This window comes from Sturnus vulgaris, chromosome 10, assembly GCF_052056855.1.
Source record: "Sturnus vulgaris isolate bStuVul1 chromosome 10, bStuVul1.hap1, whole genome shotgun sequence".
Classification (NCBI taxonomy): Eukaryota; Metazoa; Chordata; class Aves; order Passeriformes; family Sturnidae; genus Sturnus; species Sturnus vulgaris.
In genome coordinates this window covers 18,778,882-18,803,124 of record NC_142252.1, presented here as the reverse complement: position 1 = coordinate 18,803,124, position 24,243 = coordinate 18,778,882, and the positions used below count along the sequence as shown (strand labels likewise).

General features: G+C 40.5%; 1 long non-coding RNA gene across 1 annotated transcript; it reads right to left on the bottom strand.

The window, feature by feature from the left end:
* Nucleotides 1–772: 772 nt before the first annotated feature.
* LOC148222697 (uncharacterized) lies at nucleotides 773–13,574 on the bottom strand. Its single transcript, XR_015805765.1, has 2 exons — nucleotides 13,307–13,574; nucleotides 773–2,351 (listed from the first exon to the last, which is right to left on the bottom strand). It is a non-coding gene; the product is annotated as an uncharacterized LOC148222697 (long non-coding RNA).
* Nucleotides 13,575–24,243: the final 10,669 nt, after the last annotated feature.

The window sequence follows — 24,243 nt, the reverse complement described above, 5'->3', positions numbered from 1 at the left end:
TGTATTATTTTAGAATTTATATAAGGCATCAATTTGTTCTGCAGTGAGAGAGAAATCTTAGGACATAGGGCCAGATTAGTTTTTAAAATCAATATCCAGATCAGTTTCACTAACATGTTCCATTTGAATTATGAGCTACTACAGCCAATGCAGCAACTTTGGTTTCTGATAGATTAAATGCTGCTGCAGGCCTCCGGAGCTTGGATTCCTGCCCGATGAGTCTGAAACACCTCCGAAGGGAAGGCAGAGGAAGGGAACCTGTTTGGAGATTGTGCTGATTCAGCCAGGACAGCTCCAGCAGCACCCTAAACACCCTTTTGATGGAAATTTGTGAAACAATGTGTTAGATCAGTGAGTGGCGATAAGGAAGCAATGAGACATTTTCTAAAACACTTCCCAGTCTCGGCAGGGCTGAGGCAGAAAGGCACAAAGATGGACAGGAACATGTATAATATAAATGACTAAAAATACCACCAGAGTCTCTGCATGTCTTTTCTTGGTTCCAGAGAAACACAGGGTTCACTGTCAGCCTGGTACTTTGCCTGTACCAGAAACCCCCCACATTTCATTAGCCCATTATCTAATTGCTTTCCAAAACACTTCAGGATACACATGAACGTTCATGTTTGCTCAGGAGACAAATCAAAGGAAAAAAAACCCAACCCATAGCTAAGAGACATAGATCCAGAGGGAATCCCCTGCACTGGTGTGGCTGAATCACACAACCCCTTTGACTGACTTCAGGAAAACAAACAAACAAAAAAATTCCTCATTCAGATTTCAGAATTTATTTACCAAAAGGGCAGTCCACTTCCTTGACACCTCTACAGTGGCAAGGCTGGTTTCCTTTCAGGGTTGTTTGTGTCACTGTCCTTCCCACAGTTGCACAACTGCCTTTGCTTTATCCTTTCTTTGTTAGTGTCTGATAGCTCTTCTGCCACTGCAGTCTGCAGCTCTTCAGGTGAGATGTGCTAATCTACATCTCTTCTCCCTCACTTTGCATCATTCTTTCCAGATCTAGGAACTAAAATGGCACTTAACCCCTTATTAATAAGTGAGCAATCACACTTCATTTTAGTCAAATCTTATGGAGAGCACGAGACTTAAAAGTTCACTTAATTTACTGATTTAGCAGGATTACACGTATTATCTTTATCTTCTATATACATGAAGAAAAACATATTCTCTTTCAGATATCCCTTCCTCAATTCAATTCATATGACAGCAAAGGTTCTCCTGCTTTACCTTCAATCTCCTGGTTTTACTCTCACTGGAGTCTAACATTCACTCCTTCCTTCCAGACCCCTCTGCTTTCTCAGGGCACAGCTGGAGTAGGAGAGATCCTCTTCTCTCCCACTACTCTTCTGTCACCCCACAGCTGATGCAGAGTGGCCTTTCACAGCACCAGGGAGTGGTGATCTCTCTGCACACCAGTGATGCTCCACATGAAAAGCATCTGAGGTGGAAGTTCAGTTCACATTGTGTCCATATCTCTCTAGAATTCCTGGAAGGAATGTGTCAGGCACCTGCACTGGCTGCTCACCACCAGCTCACGGATCACTGTTTAATGGGGCAGGTGAAGGGCAACGTTCTTGCTGTGCTCCTGTGCTACCAGAAACAGGGAACCTCAATTTATAGGGCTGCCAATCCAGCAGTTCCTTTTATAGCCTCATCCAAATTTTCTAATATTTAATTTAAATTAAAAAATAAGGAAAAATAATATAAGCACAAACCAAAATAATGACAGTAGATATCAGTGTATTTACTTTTTGATGTCCAGGAAAATACTTTATCAAGTTACACAGCTGGATCATTGTTCAGCTGCAGGTGACTCACCCTTTCAAAAGAACTGAACAATCATTGAACACTATTTAAATAGAAGAAAAGGGAGTGGGGCTATATGGATAGATGCTTTACGTGCAGCCTATATATATGTATGCATGTATTTCTGAATATATCAGTATTTATTTCAGGTAAAATGATGAAGGATACTCGTGGAACCGCTGAAAGTGCTCATTGTGAAAGAACAGTGGCAGAAATCAAAGGGGCTGTAAAAGCCATTTGATCTGTAGTGCTCCCTTCTAAGATCAGTTTGACGCTGGGATCAGCCGTGGGTTTCACGTGCTCGCTGTAATTTGCAGGGTATTTCACAGATGTAATTCACAGGGTATTTCACAGATGTAATTCGCAGGGTGTTTCAGCGCTGTCTGAGATGACTCGGTGAGGCAAAGCTCCTCTCACTCACGGTGCTTCTGCACGTTCTCTGCTGCTGCAGCCCAGCCCACCGGCAAGGATGGCACGTGAGGGCTGAGAAAACTCCACGGTGTGTTTTAAAAATCCTCCGATTCCTTCTGGAGGGGGAGAGGAGTAAGCAAGCAGAGGAAAGGGAATCTTATTTAAAACCCACACAGAAAAATGTAAGAGTCTGCCTACAAATGCCAGACTCAGGAAAAGAAGCCTCACATCATCTGTAACTCTGGCAGCACCTGGGCTTGCCCTGGCCGGGGAGAGGGCTCCTTCCTGCCACGGGTGTGGGTGTGGAATTGTAATAGACACTTCCATAAAGCGCTGTCTGCTCAAATGTCACGATGTTGGCTTTCTGCCCCATTTTCAGCTGCAGATAACAGCAGGTGGGAGGGGCAGAAACAACGAAGATCCCTTTTTAAGTCTCAGTTTGAAAAATCTCCCAGTCCTTTTCAGCCAAGTAGGCCTTCTCCCACCTATTCTGAGCATGGCGTTTTCTACATCCTGCTATGGAAATTACATTTACTTTACCATATACCAAACCTAATCCTAACCCCCCAGAATTATACAGTGTGTGGAGTAGGGAGAAAACAAGGACCAATGTGTTGCACAGAAAACAGCAAGTGCTCACTTTTTGTGAGTTTTCAGTTACTTCCTCAACAAATGAAGAATATAATGTACATTAAAGTTGTGTGCCAGGTATAAAGTGGAATGAGTGGAGACAAAAGAGGAAATGAATAGTCATGAAAGGAGCTTAGCAAAGCATTCAGTAACCGACATGGGTAGTAAAAGTGTGGAATTAGGAAGAAAGGAGTATTAAAGAAGTATTATTTTGTTCATTCTATTCAGAAATTGTTTGGCCTTTTCAGGGAGCCAACTGAATAAGCATGATCAGGTTCATTAATTACCTTTAGAAATTCTTACAAATATAAGCCACTTTCTAATCATAACAAAACCAAACTGCTTTTCACATCTTTAATGAAAGATTCTTGCATTCCACTGCTACCCAATCTTAGGAAATCACAGGTGTAATATTTTTTAGCGTGTGTATCCACATAGTGCCACCCACAAACACATTCACATCTGAAGCCCTGCTGCACGTATCCTCAACACCGTCCCCTTGAGCACCGTTCATGGCAGCTTCCTGCAGGCTGCAGAACACCAAGCTCCCAGGGGCCACACTGGCAAATGCTTTGGTGAAGATCAGTAAAATGAACCAAGAATTTAACTCCGTGAGTTGCAGCTGCATTACAATGAAGTTCACAAATTCACTTTTGGAATCTTAGCTAACCCTCAGGTGCAGTGCAGCAAGAAATACTCACTGCAGTCAAGGGTTGCATTCAGAATAATTACAGATATAGTTCACCTTCCCCTGGACTTTGAGGCTGAGCTTACACCAAGCTTTCAGCAGTGGTACTCGAGCCTGTAGTTTTGAAGTTTTGCCATTTAATTTACAAAATGTTGGTACCCAAAGAGTTTTATGGTTATGAATCAGGAAATCTGATATGAGAGGCTGGGTCAGCAAGGAGACAGAGACCATTTTTAGGAAGCTTTTCAGCATAATACTGCTGCTGGCTCTTTACCTCCATCAGCATCAGCAGTGTTGCTCTGACCCCAGCCATTCCTGAGGGAAAAGGGATTCAGTTGTGAATTAATGATACTGAAAATGGCACCGTGGAGGAATGGAGGTAGAGGAATGATACTGTCTCTGCTGTTATCTGCAACACTTTTATAGGGCTGTAAGTAATATAAAGTTATGTAATAACTGTCCTTAACAAACTGCTGTGCCCTGCTGGTGAACACTTTATCCAAATTAAACTGGGGAGAGAGGGAATAGAGAGAACATTAAAGTTTAAGGAGAGAGCAGCTCATACCCTCTGCAGTGCCAGTGCAGATCTGTACTGTAGATGTGTCTCAGTAGTTACTAGGATTTGTTACTTGCATGTCACACCTGTTAAATGGGCTGAAGAATCCAGAATGTTTGGGATTTTTTGCAGGTTGAAGGCTAGGATGTCTGTGGTGGTTTGGATGTATGCATCAATGATGATGACTCAACATTTAGAACTAATTCAGAAAGGAAAATGAAGAACAGAGACTTACTGGGTTTAACTGATAGACATTTTAAGGAACACATGGAATAAAATACTGGTTTTATATGTGCTTTCCTTCAGTAAATAGCACTAAGTAGTTGCATAGTTCTTTTTTGTCAAAGATTTTGAACTGTTCTTCAACTATCAATCTTTTTCTCTAGGAAAGTAAGGCACAGAGTGGTGTAAAGAGCTTGCCAAGCAACCAGTGGCAGAGCCAAAATCAGAATTCAGATTGCTTGCCCACCTGTTTCCTTCTATCCTTGCTGCTGAGCAAGTTACCCAACACGTGAGCTTTTCAGATGGAAGAAAAAGCGAGCAAACAAAGGAGTGAAATTTAAGAGAAGCAGAGTGAAAATGACCAGTATGAGAGACTAAACAAGCAAACTGCAAAAACGAAATAGTAAAGACATTATAAAATAAAATCAGATATTACAATAAAGAAGTAATTTCCATTTTAACGCATGAGAGCTAATGGTGTGCTAATGATTTTTCTCACATACAGAGCACTTTGGTCCAAAACTCTGAATGAAACCATTCATGCTCTTGTGTATGTTTTTTACCAGAAGATATCCATACTCCTAACCCAAGATGCTCCTGATTTCTGTTCCTGTTGCCAGCCTGTTTTCACTGTGTTTCACAGTGCTGGGGAAGGGGAAGGCATCAGCCTGACAGCTCCACAGGCTGCTGTTCCCCCCCTGAGTGCAGGGAAGGATGCGAGGCAGGAGGCAGCTGCTCCCCCAGAGCCTCAGCTCTGCCCTGCCCCAAAACAGCCCTGGCTTGCCAGAGAGTCACTTGGGGACAAGGGCAGTGCTGGCTTTTGTGATGCTCCTGCTGGAACTGGACCGAGGCACAGCTCACATCATCCATCAGGCTGAGCTGACACGGCAACAGCTCCTGGTCACTCCTGGCCTGGGCTGGGTTGCACTGGGCAACAGGCCATGAACAAAAAGCCTCTGTGAGCCATTCCCAGCTCCTCTGAGCCATTCAAGCCCCTGCAAGGCAGCAAAAGAAGAGGCACTTTTTAAAATGAGGTTTCTCACAAATGACAGGGAAGCAGCCGCCCCCACACACACCTTATTCACTCATGGCTCTGAACTGGCGTTCCTTCAAGAGCTGGGACAGGCCCAGAGCTGCTGATTCAAAGACACTTGGAATAAGAACTCAAGATTGAAAGGTTTTTGTTCCTTCCTGGCTTGTTGCTTCTTTCCTTGGCCTGCTCTGCCTGCCCATGCTGAATGTCAACCCGCAGAGCAGTACCACCTTTGCAAAGAAGCCCCAAGTATCTTGGCAAATACATTAACAAGCAAGTGGAAAAACCCCAAGGTTTCCACTGCTCCAAAGAAGGATAGGCTGGAGTAGAGTGGTGGAGCTGAACACTGGACAGGGACAAAGGGTCAGGACTTGATAAAGCTGTACATTCTTGTTTAAACTACAGCAGACACAGAGGTGTCTTTTCCAGAAAAGATTTCTAAATGATCCTCATAGTGCATCCACAGCTGATTCTAAGAGACATTTGCATCAAATATCCCTGGAAAAATTCCCATAAGGAAACTGCCAGAATGAGTTGCTAATTGCACATGCAGAGAATCTTACGTCAAAGTAGCTGTGATCAACCCAAAGTATTTCTCAAAAAAGGCAGTTGCATTTTTATTCAAGTCTCTGCACCTTATAATTGACAGCTATTTGATGTTCTTGGAATGAGTAACAGCTCAGTTTATTATGAATTTCTTAAATCTTGCAGTTAGGACCAGCCTAAGTGAGCAAACAGAGAAAACTGATTTGAATTCAACAAATTCAAGTCTTCCTCTTTGATGGCCTGATGAAACTGGATCATCTTGATCTTTTGTTACACTGAATAGCTGGGAATAGGTTTCTTTTGCAACTTGTCAGTTTGACAGCTCCATTTAGAACAGGAGCTGTTTTCCTGATGATTTCCATGTGAAGCTCTAAGTGACTGAGCATTTTATCTTCATTTTAGGAAGCAAATGTTTTGTATTTACTATATTTAACAAGTTTTGAAGGTCAATATAACAAGATATTCCCTACAATTGTTTAAATTATTAATATAACATTTTGAATTTTAAGAAATAAATACAAAGGTTTTAAGATGGCTGGTTAAATTCTGAAACTCCATTGATTAAAATCCTAAATAATTCCATTCATTTCATTAAATTCTTGCAGTTTCAAGCACTTCCCCGTATCAGGGAAGAAGCTTTACCTAATTTTTTTGCAATGCTAGAACAGAAAGAACAAATGAGAACTCAGTAGTGCTAATATGGACCCTAATATTGTCTCCATTGGGATGTAACAAAAAGATATTTAATCTTTTAAGGTTAAATCATGTTCAACAGTACCTATTACACAGGCAGGGTGGGTTTCTCAGAACAAGTATGAGAAGAGGTTTGGCTGTTTTTTGGATTTCTTCAAGTTTCCTGCAAGATCCCACCACAACAGGGAAGTGGAGAGTTGAGCAATAGACCTGGCACAGTGGCTTCATTGATCCCTCAATTACTTCTGCTAAAAGGAAGACAAATAAATATAGCAAGAGGAATTGGAGAAGTCAGGCCATGCTGACTTGTGTGTGCACTGAAGAATTGAGTAGCTAAGGCAGAAATGGGATAATGTCCCTTCATGATTATCTTCAGACTACCCTGATTAGTGGCAAATAGTAGAGAGCTGGAGATCTATACAAATGTCATTAGACCAAGGGCTGTAATGTGATTCAGTGACGTGGCTGCAGTGGTAGCTGGTTCCCTTGACACAACAAAACAGATGGTGTTTTAGCAGTGTTGGTTCACCACTGTGCTAAAGAGCAAGAATCCAGCAGAAATGTGTGTCTGTGGGAGGAGGGAAGCACAGGCTTGGTGCTTATTGGCATCACTGTGTATCAAACTGGTGACTTAAACTGGCTTGGGGAGACTCAAGGCCTAAGACAAAACCTCCTTCAAAACCCTGCACCAGTGCAATGGGGTTTGATCTTTCCAGCATACAAGGTGCAGAATATTTCCTTTTCCCACTGTTCCCCTGCCTTTTTTTTCTTTCATTCCTGTTCACTTTGCTCCATCTTGGACTCCCACAGGCCAGGCTGTCTCAGGCTTCTCCAAGTGGCACTTGCCAGGGAAGCTCTGCAGCAGCTTCTGCTGCACAGATTTGTTTCAGGGGCTCGCCAGTCCCAGTCCTGCTGCCTGGGCTCCAGACGGCCCTGCCCATGCTCAGATTGCTTTTTCTGGGGATTTTTTGGGCAGTTGTCTTCCCATAAAAGGGCAATTTTTAACTCTTCTCTCAAGGGAACTGACAAGAAATAAACTTTCTTTGGGATAATAAGAGAATGATGTTTGCAACTCCATAAAATTTTTGGGGTTGTTTTTATAATCTTAATTTAACCTGGTGGTCTCTGTAATACAGCAGCGTCATTTACTTCAAGGCATTATACCAGGAGAGCCAGAAGAAGGTCTGTAGGAAATTTTCTACCCTTTCTACCCATTCCTTTTCTACCCTTCAGCCAAATAAGAATGACCAAGCCCCTGTCTGATGATTGGCACGGTCTGGATATGCCCAGTGCAGCAACCTCAGTGCATTCATAACCAAATGGATTTTTGCCATTAAGTGATGCAGTTTTAGGAATAACTGAATCTTAGTATATTTATTTCCAAACAGCTTCCATCCATAAAAAACCCCAAAACTGTAAACAAAAAACCAAACCACACAACAAACAAACACAAAAAAAAAAGACAATGAGCATATAGGACAGAAGGAGATTAGCTATTTGAAATCTTAGTTGTCAATTTTATATTGGTGAATAGGTTCTTTGAAGACTAATTGCAGCTGATCTCTTTTTTAGCATTTTATGCTGTCTGTCATCACTCTACAAAGCACATGAATATGGTTTTCTGGTTTACAACCTTGATTTAATTCTGTTTGTAAACACGGGGAAACAAATGCAGCAATGGCATGCAACTGATGAGCAAGACCTTGAAACACAGCTCACTAAAGCATATTCCCTCTCACTTCCATCCATCTTCTGAAGGACATAATGCAGTTACTGTCCATCTTCCTTTGTGCTCATGTTGTTCATACAGTGGGAGGATGCTCCCTCCTGACATATGACTGGGCAAAACATCAGTGTGCACTGGAAACAGCCCCTAACAGTGCTCAGGCACTCTGTGTCCCAGCAGAGATGGATGGAATGAAAATGTTCCGAGATGGGAAAGAGGGGAGATGGTTCCCTGCTCTGTCAGGGAGTTCAGGCATATCCAGGACATCATTAACTATTTACCTCGCCCAGGCTCCAAGGAAGTGCCAAAGCTTATGAACCAAGTCCTCAGTGCTGAGGGATGCTTTAACACAGCTATTTCTGTGATCATTCTGTTTTTCTACAGTATTTTTAAATTCACCAGGGGAAGGAGAGGGATTATGCACAGAAGACAGTGCTGTGATTTCTGTTTATTCTGGACACAGAATAATACCCAGAGCTTCCTCTGAAGGCCTGCAGAGGACATGGGCTAAAAGAAAGCCTCTGAGAGGAAGTGCTGAAAAGTAAATAGGCAGCACAGGCAACGCTGCTGAGACACTCCAAAGTCAGGCAGTGCATCAGAGTTTTGGTCTGTACCCTGAACGTGAGCCTGGGAGACAGAAATTGCCAAATAATTCTTTCTGCGACATATAATTACATTCTTAACCTCTTTGTCTTTTTTCCTTTTTTGATAAAGAGGAAATAATTCATTTCCAGGAATATAAGTGGCTTTAATTCACTTAGATCAAGCCTCTTTCTTTTTCTTCTTTTTTTTTTTTTTTTTTCTGATTCAATGCCTGACTCAGAACCATCATTCTTACTGCTTCTGTCAGACTATCCCACATTTCCCAGTGGTTTTTACTACTGCAGTTTGGAAGCACTCTTTGTTCTTATAGTCTCAGTGCCTACCAAGGCTTTTCTTTTCTCGTTCTTTGACGTTTATTCCCTAAGAGCCGGATCCTTGTGTCCTTACATGTGAGCCAAATCTCCCAATGAATTTGCAAACATGCAGGATCAGCAACTTAAACAGTTTATTTGTTCTTCAGGGTTTTCTGTGTTTGCAGGAAAAAGGACGCCTATAGGCAAACACTGCATCACCAGGTTTCATCTGCACAAAAGGGAAGCTTAGAGAGGAAGGAAGGCACAGCAGTGTGGGGTTAACGATTAAAAAACAAAAACAGCCTTCTCAGGGTTTTTTTCTGAGAGGATGGTGGTGACAGATGCAGTTACAGGACACTAAACATGTTTCTTGAAATACATCAAAAGACTCCTTCTCTGGGTTTGGCTCAGTGTCAGCAGTAATAGCTGATTCCAATGTGTTGTCAGAACAATATAAATCTTTGGCTATATTTTTGAGACACCTTTCAGCTTGGATATTTATACTATATTTACATTTAGGAACCTGGAATTTCTAATGGCCTGGCACCTCAGGCTGAGAACTGCCTGCTCCCACTTACTTCAGCTTTGGTGTTTGCGTCAGAGAATTCTTGCCGGGCACGTTAGAAAATGTAATGTATTCAGTTTATGTCCTACATATAAGTTGAGATCAGCATCAACAACCAGATCCAATCTGCAGCGTTAATTCAAACAAACAGCACTGCTGACAACATGATTGCTGTGGATAAGGACTCCATCTCACAAACTTATATATTAGAGAATATTCAAATTTCACTTTAATACAGGTGTCGCTCTTCTGATGTCAAAAATTTTATGGCAAGTAGTCTTGGTGATGAGCCAAGGTTTGACACGATCTAACTACCTAATTTTGTGAAAATTTGTGGTGAGACAGGACCATTAATATTTTATTCTGCAGTAGAACTAAAACCTTTTTTTTGTTCTCTGTCTGCTGTGCACATAGAGAACAGAGCTATTGCTACAGATCAGTGGATTTTCCATCCAGAGAGATTATTCTGATCTCTCAGTCTGACATTTTACAGCAACACTCAACTGCATTCTCTGAGAAGTTTGTGCATCAGATCCCTTAACTTGCCGATATTAATTTGGATTACACGTGTGTAGCTTTTTGGGGACAAACCCTGAGCTTACTGAGCATGTGAAACATCACGTTTCCTCTCCAGATATGCCAGTGGCCCACACTAATGGACACATGCCTCATTTCCAGTCTGACTCCATCTGGACTCAGCTTCCTGCTATTGGATCTAAGTACATTCTAGGAATATATTTTATTGAATTGTTCATCATTTCAATGGGATAGAGTTTGGGACATGTACAACTGATTAATGTGTATTTCCACAGCTGTTTTACAAAGACTTTTACCCTAATTCTGTTGATTATTTAGGTTCACCGTTCTTATATTTTCTATAAAAATCAAGTAGATCCATTCACAGACATTTACCCGGTTTTGTTTTCTACACTGCTTCAATTTCAGCTGAGATCATTTCCATACATAGCTGGTCCATTTGCCCACAAAAAAGCAAAGGACAGGGCTCTGACTGCTCAGCTGAAGTCAGAGGCCACAAGGCTCAGGTACTTCTACCTCTTGCTGGGAGTGCTTTGTACACTTATGTATTTAACCTTGAAAACAGAACACAAAACAGAGAGTGCCACCACCTACAGAAGTTTATACCACATCAGGACTATTTTGCCAGCATTCCAACAGAAAATCACTTTTTGCAAAGGCTATTTTACCCTGCTGACATTATAATTGGTGTCAAGGCCATCAGGGAAAGCATCAAGCAGACATGAAGTCTGCCACAAGATCTCAGCTGTTTGTGCTACTGAATGTGCCTTTATCCCTGATGGCATCCCCCAGACCAGAGAGAATTATCTTTTCATGAGAAAATTCAGAGAAATCCATGCTAAAACAATGCAATGCTCTGGAACACTGAAACAGCTTGTGAATGTAAAAATCATTCCCCTGTACAAAACCAGGGCGTTGCTGCATTGTCTGCAGGAGATAGCGACGTTCAGCCCTCGGGGGATACAGCAAGGAAAAATGAATGCAGCAGGAAATCTTTCTAAACAAGAAGTTGGCCACATGCTAAGAGCCATATGCACTTTATTTCATAAAAGCTTTCCTGTATTCCTATTTTTTATTATAATTCTTTTTAAAGATGCTGCTCCTTCAGGTAAGAGTAATTTAAACATATTCCTCTTCCTAAAAAATATAAAACTCACAAACCCTTCAAATAAGGAAAAATTCTTCAGTTTGTTGGTTTTTAAAAAAATTATATTATATTTTCCCCCTCTGGACACGAACACTGTATATAGAATTTCTTATATCTTATTTTTTCTTTTCTTTTGATGCCTGTTTCACAGACTGAAGAAAATGACTGTAAATCAGTTTGCATTTAAAACACCACACTTGCACCTAAAAGAACAGGATATTACACTATTAAAAATAAGATTCAGTATAATGGAAAAATTTTCTGACTGACAGCATAGCAACTTTTGAGTCATAAATTCTCATTTTTAAAGGACAAAAGGGACTATCACAATCACTGTCTGAATTCCTACATAACAGAGACAATGTAATTTTAGACAATAATTCCTACGTCAGTCCTGCCTTCTGATCTGCAAGAAAAACTTCTACTTTACATGTCACACCCTGCAAGCAGAATACCCAGGGATTCTTCATCTTTACCCATAACAATTATCAAACAAATTTACAAAAAACTGATAAGCAAAAGTGCAGAATCAAATCCCAGTTCCAAACAAATTTGAACATAGATCAATCAGCACACGGAAATAATGAAAGGATGGGAGTATCTTACAGAGACCTCATCTTTTACAGGCTAAGCACAGGGTAAAATCCAACTATTTTATACTTCACAAAGTTCCCAAAATTGGATCTTGGAAAATGGCTAAATACTGTAATGGATCTGTTGCTTCATTAGCACACTCTGACATGCTGCTGCAGCAAATCCATCAAGCTCCTCATTCCCCTGGGGAAGGCTCCTGCAAGGGGCTGGCACAGGCGTGAGTCAGGCTCTGCAGGACCAGCAGACTTGGGGGTTTTGCTGTGCTCTGGCTGCAAACTAGGGAGGCAGGGGCCAGGGTGCCAAATCTGGAGGAGAACAGGTTGTTCTCCCTGCTAAGGAGACAAGTGATAGTTAAGAGTGATTTCTGATGGTTTTGAATCACCATGAAGCTGGTGTGGGCGAGTACAAAAGGGTGAGACAAAGATTATACTTTGGTCAAGGGAGCTTCAGGCCCATTTGTAACCTGTAATGAGAATCTCTGGTGGTTGTCTGGGACAGTCACAGCTTCATATTTCTACCCCTGCCTGCCTTTACACAGTGAGTTAAGAAACGTAAAAAATATTGTTAGGAGTAGCTCAGGTTAGAAGGTCTCCTACAAGCACTGATAAACCTAGTTGAACATTTCTGTCCATGGCCTAATTAGTATAAAAAAGCCAAGATGAGATTTTCAAAGGTTGTGAGACACCCACCCACTCCTGTGTAATCTTAACTTTCATCTTACATTGCTTCTGTATTTATATGTGCTTTCTTTTAATTTGATCAACTTTAATTTGGAACAGTTTCATATCTGAAATACCTTAATATCACAGAAACATTAAACAGAAGTTTGCATTACAAAACTGGAAGTAAGTTAAAACCTGAAAATGTGACCTCTGTCCTCAAGCCTGTCTTAGCTCATAAATCTGTAATCAAGGAATCAAGGCCTAAAGGTTGTAACATTTATGCCAAATAGCCCCAAAATGCAGGATGAGAAGGATACTTTCCTGAACTTGGAGACTGGAGGCACCATCTGTGCCCACATCTAATTTTTACTGTACATTATTTCTTAACCTTGAACACTTCATTTTGCAAAATTAGTATTGCTTTGTGTTTTATCTTTTAAAAGAACTATGATTATACTGGCAGTAACACTGAGGTGGTTCTCATGAATCCCATAGTTACATTAAGGACTGCAAAACACAGATCACTCAGATCAGATAACCTAAACAGTGGGAAATAAATATAAAAAGCTCACTTACCATAACAGTTCTGGAATTGCACCAGGGATGAACTTGTCTCTGTGGGCTTTCCTAGCTCACGAATCCTAAAGCATCACCTGCACCAGGGTGATGCCCACCGTTGCTGCCCTTGCATTTAAACACAAAGCCCCTCAGCTGGGCTCAAGTTCTCTGCCTCCCATCCACTGGTGGTTTAAGCAGACATTTGATTTTTCTATTCTGTGTTTGCCTGCAACTATTCTTAGCAGCTAATAACTGCCACCCTCGGGACCATGATGTCAGCACACTCCGCATTTACAGAGCTCTCCCAAGTCAAACCCAGAGCTCAGCACAGGGAGCTGGCTCCTTAGGCAGGGCTAGGGGACTGACACCACCACAGCCCAGCTCAAACACACCACACAGGAGGAAGGTCATCTCAATTAAAGGAATTTCTTCTCTCACAAGTAATCTGCAGTCAAGATTTGAAAAATGGTATTTGTTTTTGGAGGCTGACAAGTACTTTTCTCAGTACTAATGAAAGCACAGCCTTACTGGCCATCCTCTTGTCAGTGTCACATGCAAAAGTTTTGTGCACTTTTGGAATTAACACTAGTCCACTATCCACATCACAAAGAAAGTTACTGAACAGGCAAGGAATGGCAGCCTTGTCAGTGATCTAAACAGAGGCTACAGTGATCACGGACACTGAACCTTTCCACTCAGCAGTATTTGCTCCCAGTGTATTTAATGATTCATCACCCTAGAAATCTCCATTTGGTTGGGTACATGAGGCATTTCGAATTTCCCTTCAAAAGATGAAGCTCCATTCCCTTGCTCATCCTATAGCTCTTCTTTACACTTCTCACAGTTTATTTTTCTCAAAACAGCTACACCCAACTGTAGAAATACTCTAGAGAAGTTAACACTCCTTGTAAGATGGTTCCAATGTTTCCTTCAAACTGTTAAAAGCCTCTTGCCTTCCAGGACTGCATTATGTTTTTTACCCCAATTAAATTCCAATGTTTTATTGCATTCATGCTTCCACTGATCAGTGCACTCAGATTTGTTTTCACCTCTTCTACTACCAGGTTACAGGTGAGGTTATAATTGAACACAGAGTATATGGTTTGTACAGTATGAGATTTATTTATATGACCTCACCAGCAAGCTGGTAAAAGAGTTAGCCTAATTCTTTTTGAACATCAACTCAGTCTTCCTCAACATTGCCAATGCCTCCCAATGTGTCTTACCTAGGAATTTAACCTCACCACACTGGTGAAGATATTAAATAGACCAGGTCCCAAGATTAACCCCAAAGAAACACCACTAGCAACATTTCTCCAGCCTTGCCACTTTCTTTGGAATAGAACTTCAGCCAGCACACAGTTCTTGTGTTCACCACCTTCACTTCCAAATTCAAGAACTACTTCCTATGGGGTATCAATTGCTGGATAAGTGGAGGAAGCTCACCCTGGGTTATGTTCTCCCAGGTGCAAGAGTGTACATTTGTCCTTGTTGAACTTCATAGGGAAGGAACAGAGGTTTCAGCTGTGGGGTGAGTGCCCTCTGCTATGTGAGACCCAGAGCAGTCCCTGGCTGAGGCCCTATGAGCAGTGCCCTGCTCTGCAAAGTGTCCCCTCCATCCCTGTCCACAGCATTCCTGGTCACTCGTGCTCCCAGCACAGCTGCAATCTCCCAAGGCCGCTCTCCAGAGCTGCCAGAGCTCTCTGCCCTTCCCTGGATTTCCCTGGCTCTGGGATTCCCTCCTCACACCTGACCCAGTGCTCAGCCACAGGAGGTGCCCCTGCCACAGCTGCCTCAAGGACTGAGTATTTACACTGTCAACCGGATTGTAAATATTGCACACACTTCCTGGTGGCATTATCAACTGAATTTCATCTCCTCTGTATAAAGGGCCACTTAATCGGAGGAGGAAGTTTCTTCTTACTGCTTTATTTAGGGATGGTGAATGCTGATGCAAGATCTGGTGATGAATGTCAGCCAATGTCAGCTTTTTTGTACCATGAAACATATTATTGTCATTGTTCCCCTGCTTCATTTGGTCTAAAAATAGCTTCCTATTACTATTATGTTGCACCAGATCAGGCTTTTTTATGGACATATATACAGGAAAAATGCACGTGCTTATATTTTAAATTCCTGGTTGCAGCACTAAGTAAAACATACAGTGAATATCAGGATCAAATCATAGCATCTGTCTGTCAGGATTTGTTGGTATAGAGCTGTCACCCACACGGCTCCTTGTCTGGTATTAAACAAGACAAGTGCAACAGAGAAACATGAGAAGTGTTAATAGTGCTGCAAGTCAGCTGAAAAGAACTTCCAAAGCTAGACCCTGGATGCAAAATTTTCAGCAATTAAATTGAAAACTGTCTTTTTAACAATAAATTTTAAAAAATTATTTTTTGAGTTAAAAAAGTATCTGTTTTAATGAAAAGCCAAATTTTACATCTCTTCCTTTTCGAGTAAATACTGCTTTCTTATTAAATCAGATATGGCACAAAAACTATTGCTCTTGGTTTAGTTATGAACCTTGCTCTGTTTTTCAGAACGTTATTGAACTAAACAACACAACTTATGATTTTACCAGGGGCTTTCATGAAAGTAAACCTTGATTAGAGAAATAACCTCCCATGTCTAGATAGGAAAGTCTCTGACTTGGCTAAAAGTAAAATGCACAGACCTAAGATCAACTCTGTCCTTCAGACAAACGATTTAGCCTCCACACACGAGATCTGTGTGTCATATAAAGAGCAGAAAGAGAAGCCTGAGGGGAAAAAGGAAGTTTCCCAAGGAAAGAATATTATCAGTTTAGGTAAAAAGTTGCCTTTGCAGTGGCCCTGCATGGGCTGTGTTTAACACCACGGGCTTAGGACAGGCTTTACCCAAGTTTCACACAAAATCACTGAAGAGTGTCTGGCTCCTTCAGAGGTGCTCCAGAGCAGAAGCCATACTTGTGGACTCTGAATTGCTTTGTGAAATAATATCCTCTGTATTTCATCTTTCAACAGTCCAGGAAAAACTGCCTTCCTCATTTAGGTACTGTGCTAGGCATGCAAGGTTAGGCAATAGGACTTGCCTTACACATCTCTTCCTCTGTGTCTCTGCATCCCTTTGCTCTTTCTATCACAAATTTGGCTGAAGCTAAAGCAGCAGATTTTATCAGAGCAGTAACTGGTTCAACCACACTCTTCCTGCTCTGATACCTCTGGTTGTTTGCATGCCTGATCAGCATCTGAGTCTTTGATCCCCTCTCAAGAGCATGCGCTTTTAAATTGGACTATTTTTAGTTGCTCGTCTGTGACCATCTCCTCCAAGATGAAAGAGCACGGGATGACAATGCCTACGTATGTTTGTGGACTGCTTTCATCTTGATTTGTGGAAATCCTTATACAGGCATAGCACACTGCATTTTATAGACACACAGTGACACTAGTTAGTCTCCTGTACTTCACCTGAATATCAATTTATTTACTTCTTGTAATTTGTCACACTTTGATAAAATCATTTCCCATTTCGGAGAAGACAGCACACTGATTTATAAAAACTCCAGTCTACTGCTTTTCCTTCCTACTGTGATTTGTGGGCATAGAACACATTGATACATTTTCCTGTAACAAGTGACACAGACGAGTGGCTTAAACTTTTTGAACAGAGAAATTATAATAAAATTCTTACGAAAGAATCAGTACCTTATGCATGTGATTGACCTTCATTATAAAACACACTGAGATCTGTGGATGAAAATTACTAGATAAAAACCAATTATTATCATTTAGGTTGGAAAAGACCTCTAAGGTCATTGAGTCCAACCCTTAACTTACCACTGCCAAGCCCACCACTAGCCCATGTCCCCAGGTGTCACATCTACACATCTTTAAATACTTCCAGGGGTAGTGACTCATTCACTGCCCTGGGCACCAGTGCCAGCACTTGACAATCCTTTCCATGAAGAAACTCTTCCTAATATCCAGTTTAAACCTCCCCTGGTGCAACTTGATGCCATTTCCCCTTTTATTATCACTTACTTGGAGAAGAGACCAACACCCACCTCGCTACAACCTCCTTTTATGTCGCTGAGTACTTTAGTGCTGCTCTGTGCCAAATCTGAGCTTTACTTGAAACTCACCTCATCATCTGTGTGCTACCATATTTCTTCAAAGAAATTGCTATTTAAGAGTCTGAATGCTTCAAAATAGTTTGCTTCAAACTGTTTGCTCTCACACCAGTTGTTTTCTCTGTACTACAAACTGAATGAAAACAAAGCAGATACAAATGGAGAGTTTTACTGTCAAGCTGATTAGATTTTATAAAGCCATTCAGAAATTTATTTTGAGTATATCCTGTATTTCTGTAAGACCAAAAATATTGGTCTCAATTCTGTAAAATATCAGCTTTTTCTTGACAACCCCCCTGCTCCTTTTGGATGGTTTTTAGTCTTTTTTTAAACCTCCTTAACAGGCAAACTGAGTCCTGCCTCTTGACAGCACACCAACATACCTAAAACAAGAAAGCTTCTTTTGCTACAAGCTTTAGATCAAGTCTTTGACGAGAAAAACACATTCTCTTTTGAAAGCTGAAACACGTCAGCAAATACTGCTGCAATATATCTGCTGTACTATAAAGAAAAGCCTCTTTAAGAAAGGGCTGTGAATTCACATTCCCAATCCAAACTGTGCGTCACAGTCTGAATTTCCTGGTCTGATAGCACCACTAAAATGCCTCCCAGAGACTTAATTCAGGTTTGTGTGGCCAGCAGAGAATTAAGGAAACCCCACAGTAGGGTCTAATGGTTCTAACAGTTTCTGTGCTAACTCTCATATTCCCTCCACATAGAACACAGCCAGGGAAAGAAGCATTCCTCAAAAACAAATGCTTCAGAGGAAGATGAAAGAATCCCTATCCAATTCAGAAGAAGTCCATCCTCTAAATATTTCCTTTTAACCTCCATTGAACATTAATGATTACAACTCTACATTTCTAACTTGTTTTATGATGTTCTTTCTACATTACATCACACTATCAGGTGTATAAAAACAATGGAATGAAAGCCTCTAATTTTAGCTGTCATAAGTTAAAGAATAAATGGCAGCAGAAGCTTTCACATATAATTGCAGGATTTTAGGTGACTACAGAAAAAGTTCTCTTTTCTGTATGTGCACGAATGCTCAACCCTTCAAGCAAAATTTCAGGAACTGTACAAAACTGTGTGTGCTCAGGAGTTAATGGTGAAGGTGTCACTATGCTCAGAAATAGAGCCAACTTTCCCATGTCACATTCAGCTTATTAATAACCCCATTATTTCTGTCGCAATGGCACATGTCTCTCCACTCCTTGTTATTGTTATGCAACTGGAAGAGCTTTCAGAATCTCTTCTGGCTGAGCTTGAACAGGTAAACTATAAAATCCAGCTTGAATTGAGCTTTATGCTGAAATGCTACTGCAATTCACTCGATGAATGCTGAGTGACACAGAATATGCAATTATGCAAGAAGAGTGTTTGCAACAAGCCATCTTGGAAGTACTTCCATTTGTGAGAGGATTTTTTCATATTCTGAATCTGAATACATTAAAAAGCCTGTAATCACTTAATAGAGACAAATCTGCAATTCTTAATTCTGAATATCTTCTATAACGAAATGAGCTTCTCAATTCTTGTGATTAACTTGAAAACAAAGCCAAATACAAGAAGCTGGCTCAGAAAAATCAATGCAGGAAATCACTGCCAGATTTCTCATAAATATTTCTGCCTTAGAAACCACTGGAATTTACACTCTCTTTATCACACATTCTATAGGACTATATGCAATTACAGCACTTCCTACACAAAATAATACAGATCTGGGGAAGATCTTGAATAAATGGGTATGAAAATTCTATGCAACCTCCTGGAAAATTGCCGAAGTATCCTTTATGCTTAGAAAACAGTGCATCGATCTCATCTGGTCTCTGTGTTTACACGTGTATGCCAATATTGCCACAAAGCTGCTTTGTTTAGATGTGCATTTTCATGACCTTGAAGCTCAGGATAATGTATTTCTTATTCTATTCAGCATCAGCACACAAGGGTATCTGCAATCATAAAAAATCTCCAGTCGGAGAAGTGGGGAAAAAAAAAAAAAAAAAGACTTGGACTGCTCAGTTTCTAAATTAAGCTACATCTGAAGTTAAAAATAGCCCTTCTGACTGAAGATGCTATGCTGCCTGAATTTAAATAGCCTGCTTCTTTCCCTGACAGATAACATTTATTGTGTTCTCTGCTGCTGCTGCTGCAAAAAATAAAGCCTTCTATAAGAAGGCTACCTTTATTTTTATGTCCAATTTCACTTCACCTACCACAACAAAATTAAAGAAAGTCAGTGTTCTACCTGGGAATTGTATCAATTTTGCCACAGATACATTTCTCCTTTTTTTCTAAAATAGACCTAAAACTATGCATGTTACAGATGTGTGACTTTTCCTAACTCTTTCTGCAGATTTTTCTGGGAAGATCTGTAGTAAGAATATTGTCTGAAATGCAATCAGATTTCTACCACACATCCTAAAACTGCTTGTGCCATCTTTCGTTTTCATTTACTTACATACATACACACATATATATAAATACATATATATAAATGTGTATATATATATATATATATATATATATATATATATATTTAGATGTTTCATTGCTGTTTCTGGATAAAAAGAAGTATGAAATGCAATTGCACACAGTATATGTGAAATGGTTTACTCACCACTTTTCCCCAAAGCACTGAACGAAAAGCAGAAGCTGTATCCCTTTTTTCTCCAGGCCTAACACTGAGTCAGCATAAGGATTTCTGTATTATCCATACTCCTACTGCAGTCAGAGGCTCAGAGGTCATAATTAAGCTACACAGGGCCTGCTTGTGCTACTCATATAGTAACTCCAACATTGGTTTATAGCACACGGGGATTAGAAAGGTAAAAATTCTTTCAAGCCACCTTGACCTTTCTCACCAGTTTGAGTTAGTTCTTTTTGTCAGAATTTCTGGTGCTCCAATCTGCATAGTTTTAAATTCCAGTCCCTGAGTTCATGCTCACCCCTGGGAAACTGTTCATTTTCTTCAATATTCATTCTAAATTTACTGTGCCTTAATTTCGTCATTTTATGAGATTAAAATTAATCAGATTCACTTTTACCTTTTAGGCAAGAAAATAAGAAAGGTGCACTTTTAATGTTCAAAGTGAAACTTGAATCTTGCTGTATTGAGAAAATTCTGCTTTCCCCCTCTTTGTTAAATTGCAGATTTTACATGAGCATTCCCAAAGGATTAGCACAGAGAGACTCAGGAATAAGTAAATGAAAGATGAGATGGATATAAATACTCCACTTACCCCCGAGCAAGACTTTCACATTAGTCACTTTGTGGACTAAAAGCCTGAAAGATCCCCAAAAGCCTTACAAGCATCAATAATATTTGCAATGATGGAAGCCAGAGGCAATGATGTAAATTCTGCAGTCCCTAATTGAATAAAACACCCATTGAAGTCAATAGGAATTGCAGTCAATTAAGCTGTAAATATTTCAGGTCCCGAGCTTTTTACATAATGTTACTACATGGCATCTATGAGTACTTTCATCTGTCCAGGGCAATGTTTGCTCAGAAGGCTCTGTGAAAGCACACAGGGCTGGAGCAGGCACACGGAGGTCAGGTGTGGAGTGTCAGTCACCAACTCCTACCCCGTTCTGCCACGGTGCCTGATCACTTACCCAGGTGAAAATACAAGGCTGCTGTCACGTGAAGCCTCAAGCACCAAGGGTAGTTGTATGGATGGGGGCTGAATTTGGCCCAAATTTTAGGTAAAATGGTAAATTAAATTAAATCCTCGTGAAATTTGATGTGCATGTCCAGAGCCCACAAGTGAAGCCAAGCTGCAGTCAGAGCTGTTAATTACTTACCAGTAAATGTGTAGGTGTGTGGCAGAGTCCTGTCGCATACAGAACAGTTTATATTGTCCTTTGCTGTCACACTCTAACTCTGCCTTATCCCCAGCTGTGAGCAATGAGAGGCACACGTGCTGCCCCTGAGGAATGGCAGAGGAAGGAGGATTTGTGTGCAGCCCTGGCACTGAGGATGGTTTAGGATCACTCTTGCTGCTGGAAGACAGGGCCGTGGCTGCCAGAAACCGTTCACATTGTACTGTGTCAGGAGCTTCACAAAAGCACACAATAATGCATGTAATGAGTCTCCAGAATCACATTTGGGAGGCCTGTAGAATGTTTCTCTTTCCCAACGTGAATTACTGAGTCATCCTGTTCATGTGAGACAGACTGAATTCTCTTCCCAAAGAGCTCCTTTGAATCACTATTACCACCAGATAACAGATGTTGCTCTCCAGGAAAGTTTTTCATACAAGCTCTTATAATCTTGGGGATTATTTCATCTTAACCTTGTAACTACAACAGAAAACCAGGATGAACTAGGGGGGGTCTCAGAGGGCTGTGTGCTGCAGGACTTTGCATATCTAAGTAAGTAGGCCTTGAACAACATGGCTACTCAAAATACTGCACAAAGAATAACAGGAACACCCACAGTCTAATAAGGTACATACTACTAATCCCCAGTTTACATAGGTAAAGAAACAAGCCTTGAAGTGTTGAATGGACTTGTCTGGCATCTCACAGTAACTGCGCAACAATTCAGAAATAAGTGATGTAATGTCCAAAAGTATCTCTCTTTGAAACTTGGAGCCTATGGATGTGCAATGAAACTCAAGTCAAATACTTTGAAAATAGGACTAAAATTATAAATTGGAAGCTTTTAGTAAAGTGCTTTAAAATGCCCATCATCTATCAACCACTTCTGTTTTAAACCACAAGACATTTTCTCTCTAATTACTTGCTCAAAGTGAACCTTACCACACTTTAAAAGAGACATTGGAAATGCTGTAGCACTTTCCAAATTTCAGCCTTTCCTAACTATGCATATTGCTGGTCAAGAAGCAGCAACTTTCTTCTGCATGCCTTTGTTGTGTTCCTGAATTGCAGCTTTGGATGACAAAGCACATTTTCACCACTCTTTTTTCAAAAATCCCAGTAACTGGACCAGTTTAAAACCAGACATTTGTGTTTCAATTTTTCTGTGCCTTCTGGGGCCACTTCAACTAAGCTCATGCAATTAAATTATTCTCTAATGCTCTGAATACACACGTACCACCATGATTTCACACCAGAGTTTTGGAGTTACATCACCAGATCCCAGAAATAACAGAACTATGCTCACTCATAGCAGTGGACAGTCAGGCCCAGGTAATGAAATACCAGCCTGGATTCCAAACAGTGATAACAAAATGCAAAACCATATGGCTTTGGTTTGATAAAAATGAACTAGTAAATTTTTCATCTGATGCTCTCATTAATAACTACAGTCACAAATTAAAACTCACAGTATTCCTGTGAGATATAGATGCAGAGAGATACTGTTCATTAAAAAAAACAACAAACCAACCAACCAAAAAAGTAATCTATGCCAGATCATGGATAGATGACGTCTACCAGATAAAATAATCCATCAGGTCAGGAGAACTGACCTCCATCAGCAAAGGCCACAGTTCAGGCTGAGCTGTCCAGTGCAGAGATAGCACTAATCCTGTTATCAATAGTGATTTGCTTTGTCATACACTATGTTTAGAAACTATTGTTCACTCGATGATTATTCACCTTCATTTATTTTTTGCCTTCTATTTCTAAAGAGATGAGGAGTTTGGGCTACTGAATGTTTTTACACATTCTTGAATTTATCCAGCCTTTATCTCCTCTCTTGGAGAGACTTCTCCTTCTGGCTTCTCCTTTGCCATCCTGACATGCCCCCCTTTCATGAGCATCTCCTTGTTTTTCAGCCTGTGCCATACTTTCCCGTCCTGGTCTGAAGCCTGACTTCCTGTCAGTGGATCAGTTTGTGCTGTTAATTATTCCTCTCCTCAGGGCCACAGATACCTTGCCCTAATTATTGCAGTTATACTGTGAGCAATTCACAGTGCAGGCTCATTCCCTTTTCCTCCTTTCAGCTTCTCTCTCTCTATCCCACTGTCTGGAAGTAAATGCTGTTCTCTGCACAATACAGCTACAGAGCATTTTCAAGTTGGAAAAAGAGATGGTGAAGCAGACAGGGAAAAGGTGAACAGAAAGATAAAGACTGAGGCTTATTACCCACCATCTTCTCCAGGAAGGTTTGCCTCTGAATCTCTCATTTGAAAACTTACTTTCCTAATTACCTGCCTTATCTAAAGGTCATCATGTTGTTTCTCTGTCAGAAGACACCACCTAGAATAATACAAAACTATAATTTTGAGGTTCTGCTTCCCAGATTACTATAAATAGTAGAATCATATGGAATGCTGATAAATATTAGAAAACAATAAATTTTCTTTGAGCTTACTGATTTTTTCCTCTACAGTGCAAGTATTTAATATTATTCATATCCTAAACTTCTTAAAAGTGATACCCAGCACAAAGATGTCAAAAAACAATAACGATTTTTAAAAAGGGGAAACTTTCTAAACAAACATATTTTCTTAACAGCCTGATGAAAAGATCATTTTCATTTCAGACTTTTAAACTTGCCACTCTGAATTCTCTTCTCTCTCACATATACATATCCAGATTCACTGCTACACTCCAGTTGTTTTGATAATGCAGAGCTATCATAAACACATCTGAACACATAGCAACATCTAAAATTTAGCAATTTAACACGCTAAATTAAGTGCCCCAATATATTTTTCTACTAGGGAAAAATGTGAGCCAAAATTACACTCTGTATGTATTTGCACTAAGCAGAAAATAGAGTCCAATAAATATATGCTTTGTTCTGATTTATATATACCATGCCCATCAGGAAAGGTGAGATTGCCAGGATGTGAAGCACATGTGTAGGTGCATATATATTAAGCAGCAAACAGTAATTCTGGTGAGACAGTTATTAATTTGA